Source organism: Bison bison, unplaced genomic scaffold, assembly GCF_000754665.1.
Source record: "Bison bison bison isolate TAMUID 2011002044 unplaced genomic scaffold, Bison_UMD1.0 scf7180017864481, whole genome shotgun sequence".
Classification (NCBI taxonomy): domain Eukaryota; kingdom Metazoa; phylum Chordata; class Mammalia; order Artiodactyla; family Bovidae; genus Bison; species Bison bison.
In genome coordinates, this window is record NW_011495041.1 from 431,154 (window position 1) to 437,179 (window position 6,026).

General features: G+C 49.6%; 1 protein-coding gene across 1 annotated transcript in view; it reads right to left on the minus strand.

Moving 5' to 3' along the window:
- Nucleotides 1-1,444, minus strand: part of SMIM11 (small integral membrane protein 11) — a 16,117-nt gene extending 14,673 nt beyond the window's left edge. The window contains exon 1 of the mRNA XM_010862253.1: nucleotides 1,351-1,444. The gene's annotated coding sequence lies outside the window, so the exon portion shown is untranslated. The remainder of the gene's footprint in view (nucleotides 1-1,350) is intronic.
- Between the last annotated feature and the right edge of the window lie 4,582 nt (nucleotides 1,445-6,026).

Below are 6,026 nucleotides of genomic sequence, written 5' to 3' on the forward strand. Positions count from 1 at the left end.
ATCCCATGGACGGAGGAGCCTGGTGGGCTGCAGTCCATGAGGTCCTAAGAGTCTGACACGACTGAGCGACTTCACTTTCACTTTTCACTTTCATGCATTAGAGGAGGAAATGGCAACCCACTCCAGTGTTCTTGCCTGGAGAATACCAGGGACAGGGGAGACTAGTGGGCTGCGGTCTGTGGGGTCGCACAGAGTCGGTCGGACATGACTGAAGCGACTTAGCAGCAGCAGCAGCAGCAGCAGCAGGACTTCAGCAAGTGAGAACTGAGAAAGCTAAAAATATCAGCAGGCTAGTGCTCTGCTGCCATATGTACACCTGATGCAATCTTAGAACCAGGAGGCAGCTGGTGTCTGAGGGCTGAACTACAAAAGCCAACCAGATGGGGACAGTTTTGAGAGACATAAAATCTACGAAGTGCAAGAAGTTTTAAACTTCCTCTGGAACTATCCAGTCTTAGCTTTAAATTCAAAGATAACAATGACTTAGAAAGAGATGGCTCTATTTCCTTTCCTGCAAAAATATCCTGATTTTTCCTCCTAAAGAAAACAGAAAAGCTACTGGCTTATCTTGATTAGGCTAATTATAGCAATATGAACAAGGTATAGTCCACAATTTTATTCTTGCTCCACCTAACAGACCCAAGGGTCGGTCCGTCTCTTGGTATCTCACTCCAGCCATTCATTAGGCTGTGTCCTTAGTCTGAACTTCCCTAAATTGCTCTCATTCCCAGCCTCCTTCCACCCCAACCCTCCACCCCATCATTTGAAGTAGCGATGGGTGCCTGGAGGAGGTGGGGTGGTGGGGAGTTCCAGATGAAGCGGGTTTTATCAGTTGGGCTGACTTCTGAGCCCCACGCCGGGGTCGGCTGGGGTTCCCAGGACAAGGGGCTGGGCCTCTGCCCCTCCGTGACTTGGAGGGCCAGGTAAAGGTCCTCTCCAGCCTCCACACTGGGGTTGGGGGCAAAACCTGCCCCGCTCAGACCTGAGGATGAGGGCCAAGGGCGACGGCCGCTTACCCCACCTACACAACAGGGCTTCTGGGACATTCGCTCGCCCCCAAACCTCTCTCTCTTGGAACCACATCTGGGTCCCCCTCTTCGGCCTGCGTGCCAGCCTCCACACGCCGCCCCCCTCCCACCCCCAGCCACTGGATCCGTGCATTTTGGGGTGCCTGGACAAGCCAGCCAGGCCGGACGCTCCGCGGGGGTGGGCCGTGGTGGCTGGCACCCCCGCGGTCCCGCTGGAGAGCGTCAAAGAGAGAAAGCGCGAACGCGACGCCTGGGCGTCCCCCAAAGAGCAGCCGGCTGCTTTTGTGTCCGGATCCCGCGGACACCGACGCCGCCCACTTACAGCTCAAGGCCGCGGAGGATCCAGCTCCGGAGCCGCGCGCAAACCACCACTCCCACAATGCCGCGGGGAAACTACACGTCCCGAAAGGCACCGCTCCGCGCACCGGCGCAATAAGCCTGCGCAGGGAGCCTGAGCCACCATAGTGGGTAGGCGACTCCACGTCATGGTGGGTAGGCGGGGCCGCACACAAACCACGACTCCCACCATGCCGCGGGGAAACTACACGTCCCGAAATGCACGGCTCCGCGCGCCGGCGCACCTGCGCCGCTATGGCGGGTAGGCGGCTCCTCCGGCGCAGTGGGCCCGGGCCGCGGAGACGGTTTCCAGGTTCTCGAATCCGCGGTATGGGCCGGGGCGGCCTTAGTGCGGCCGCAACATGGGTCACCAGACAGACTTGGCTGGGCCAGGGGCGAACTTCCGGGGCGTGGGCCAGGCATTTTCGTCCACGCCGGGGGGCGGGAGGTGGGGCACGTTCTTGTTCTCCACTGACTGGAGCTGGAGGAGGAGGACGGCGGCGGGAGAGCGGGGCGTCGCGGGGCCCCTCCCCCTCAGCTGTCTCTCATCCCTGGGTGGTCCTCGCTGTGTGCCGCCGAGGGCAAGAGGGTTCCCAGTTCAGTCGGTCAGTCGTGTCCGACTCTTTGTGACCCCATGGACTGCAGCATGCCAGGCTTCCCTGTCCATCACCAACTCCTGGAGTACACTCAAACTCATGTCCATTGAGTCGGTGATGCCATCCAACCAGCTCATCCTCTGTCGTCCCCTTCTCCTCTTGCCCTCAATCTTGCCCAGCATCAGGGTCTTTTCCAGTGAGTCCTGTTTGCATCAGGTGGCCAAAGTATTGGAGTTTCATTCAGCTTCAGCATCAGTCCTTCCAATGAATATTCAGCACTGATTTCCTCTAGGATGGACTGGTTGGATCTCCTTGCAGTCCAAGTGATTCTCAAGATGTCTTCAACACCAGTTCAAGATGTCTTCAACACCAGTTCAAAAGCATCAATTCTTTGGTGCTCAGTTTTCTTTATAGTCCAACTCTCACATCCATACATGACTACTGGAAAAACCATAGCCTTGACTAGACCTTTGTTGGCCAAGTAAATATGCTGTCTAGGTTTGTCATAGCTTTTCTTCCAAGGAGCAAACATCTTTTAATTTCATGGCTGCAGTCACCATCTGCAGTGATTTTGGAGCCCCACCCCGCCCTCCCCAATAAAGTCTGTTACTGTTTCCCCTGCTTCCCCATCTATTTGCCATGAAGTGATGGGACTGGATGCCATGATCTTAGTTTTGTGAAAGTGAAGTCTCTCAGTTGTGTCTAACTCTTTGCAACCCCATGGACTGTAGCCTGCCAGGATCCTCTGTCCATGGGATTTTCCAGGTAAGAATACTGGAGTGGGTTGCCATTTCCTTCTCCAGGAGATCTTTCCAACCCGGGATTGAACCCAGGTCTCCCTCACTGTAGGCAGACACTTTACTATCTGAGCCACCAGGGAATGTTGAGCTTTAAGCCAACTTTTTCACTCTCCTCTTGCACTTTTATAAAAGGCTCTTTAGTTCTTCTTCACTTTCTGCCTTAAGTGTGGTGTCATCTGCATATCTGAGGTTATTGATATTTCTCCTGGCAATCTTGATTCCAGCTTTTGCTTCATCCAGTCCAGCATTTCTCTTGATGTACTCTGCATGTAAGTTAAATAAGCAGGGTGGCAATATACAGCCTTGACGTACTTTCCTGATTTGGAACCAGTCTGTTGTTGGAACCAGTCTGATGTAGGTCCTCAGAAGTTTCCAAATTTAGCCTTTATCTTCTCTGCCAAAAATGCATTCCTTTCCCTTTGGGATGGTTGTAGGGTGACAGTTACTAGGTTCCCAGATTCCTTCATTCAACAAGCGCTTAGTAAACCCGAGTGGAATTTGAGCCCACTCCCAAGCAAGGGTGCAAAGTGGACACCCAAAATTCCAGGGTAACAAGAGGGAAGTTCACCCTTTTTTGGTTGAGGAAACTGAGGCAGGGGGAGATTAAGCAGTTGATTCAAGGAAACGTGTGGATTGGAGTGGCAAAATTGATATCTGAACCCAGGCAGTCTCGTGGAATCCCGTTGGGAGTGCAGAGGAAAGGACAAACTGAGGGACTGGGGAGTAGGGGGTTAATTCTGTCAACAAGTTCTGCCAAGTTTTCCTGGAGAGAGTAACAAAAATAGCTTTGCTCTAAGCACTTTGCCTATTGTCTAATAAAAGTCTTACAAGCCTATAAAAGACATGATGTGACCATAACAATTTCACAGATGAAGAAACGGAGACATGAACTGATTAAACTGTCCAAGGTTTTAAAGCCAGCAAGTGCCAGAGCTGAGACCTGAATCTGGGTAATCTGAACCTCGACTATCAGGGCAGCCACTGCCATGGGTTCCTTTTCAAATGACTTCTGAGCTCTGCTGCAAAAAGTGAGTGGGACTCAGTTTATATGGATCAACTGGAAAGAACTCTAAAAGCAGACGGGTGGGAAAGAAAACCAGCAATTTGTTGGAACTGGCGTTTTTTTAGTTGCCAGGTTGAATGTGGCAAGGCTGGGTTCGGTGGGAATTGATGCTGGAGTGACAAAGTGGAGCAGGTACCAGCAGCTGTAGACCTGAAATGCTGGTAAATATTGGGCTTTTCTCCTATTCCCCCAAAGTAAAGTTGGCTGCTAACCATCTGGGTTGGCCCCAATATACTTTAAGTGATGATAATAAAACGTACTTAATTAGGGGAACCTGGATATTTTCCCCTTTGTTTTTCTGTGTCAAAGATAAAAAAAAGCTTGACACCATTGAAGTGTAAAGGATGGACTTTATTCAGTAACTATCACAATAGGGAAGAGAACCCAGCATGAACCAAGCTCGCTTTGTACAGAGGTAACTGAGCATTTTAAAAGGAGAAGGAGGGGGACTTCCCTGATTTGATCCCTGGACCAGAAACTAGGATCCCACCTGCCTTGGGGGAACTGAGCCCATGTGCTGCAGTAAGAGGAGTCTATGTGCCTCAACAAAGACCCAGCACAGCCAAAATTTAAAAAAAAAAAAAAAAATGATAAGAAGGGGTTGGACAGCAGGTACTTGAGCAGAGTCAGTGGAAATTTATAAAAAGTGAAGGGGACTGGGTCAACTGCATCTGAGTCTGTCAATAGATGCTTACCTGGAGGAGAAACAAAGTTCAGCCTTTATGACTGGAGGCAGTGGTGCAAGTTAAAGCCGTTACCTCCTTGAATGCTAGCATATCAAAGAGACAAGGCGGTTCTGGGTGGTAAATGATTTATACCTCAAAGGAGGAGAAAAAGGATTTATAATTGAAAGGTTTCTAAAGTAAATGCTGTAGCAGGGATTCAGGGGCTGATTTGCCTACCACCAGGTTTTGGCCTGAACAAATAGTACGTTCTCCTGGCCCCTTAAGTTTTCCTAGGCAGGCACCTTAAAGCATGCCAGGATCTCCTTAGGGATGTAGGTAGTGTTTGTTCAAGTCTCTCAGTGTGGGGAGGTGGATGGTATCTTTTGTGCCAAGAGTCTTCAGGGTTTTTAGGCCAAGGTTGAGGTCAATTCAAGAAGAGGGTTCAAAGGAGCCTGACCAGGGTTTGGTCAAGGAGATAAATTTGGTTTCTACCAAATTTAGTAGAAACCAGAAGTTTCTACCAGTTAGTAGAAACCTTGGATTCCTGTCTGGATCCAGACCCAAAGCCGAGATTTTGTTGCCCGAGTTGCTGCTCTGGTTGTTGTTCAGTCACTCAGTCATGTCCAGCTCTCTGTGACGCCATGGACTGCAGCACACCAGTCTTCTGTGTCCTGCACTGTTTCCTAGAGTTTGCGCAAACTCATGTCCATTCAATCAGTGATGCTATCCATCTGCTGCTCTGGGCACGTTGATTAAAATGTTCTGGAGACTTCCTGGTAGTCCAGTGGTTAAGAATATGCCTTCCAAACTACTCTCTTCTTTTGTAAATGTTTAACACAATTTTTCATAATAAAATTAAAAAAGAAAAAGAATCTACCTTCCAATGAGGGGACACTGATTTGATACTGTTCGGGGAACTATGATCCCACATGCCACAGGGCAACTAAGCTTGCATGCCACAACTAAGACTGAATGCAACCAAAATAAATAAATAAATTTAAAAAAAATTGTGTGGTTCAGCATTTCTGGGTTTCTCATCTGAGGAGAGAAACTACCCTTGCCATATATGCTCTTGGAATATGGGTGGCTTTCCTCAACAGTGCATTGAATGCTTCTGTTAGCACAGTCACATGCTTGTTATTAGGAAACAGACCTAATGTCTTTCACTCTAAAGAGACAAATCTTGTAATCCATATAAGATGCTGAAGAAGGACTCCTCTTTTCAATTTTGTCTCAGTGCTCTGAGACTTGAGGCTTTGTTCACAATGCCCTGTCTCGGCTGAGTAGACGGGGAGCTGGGGAAGGAACAGAGTATAAGCAAGGGGGCATGAAGCTTCATGAGGTTACACCCCATATATCTGTCTTGCTGTTGACTTTCCCCTCTCAGCGGCTCTCTGGACCTTAACCCGAGGTGGGCAGGCCCTCTGTTCTGGCTCCTCCCACTTTCTGTTGGTCTCCGTTATAACCCTGTCACTTTATATCATCAGGATGTTCTGACTCCTTCTCTGTGCCTGCCTCCCTCTCTGCTGAGTGAGTTC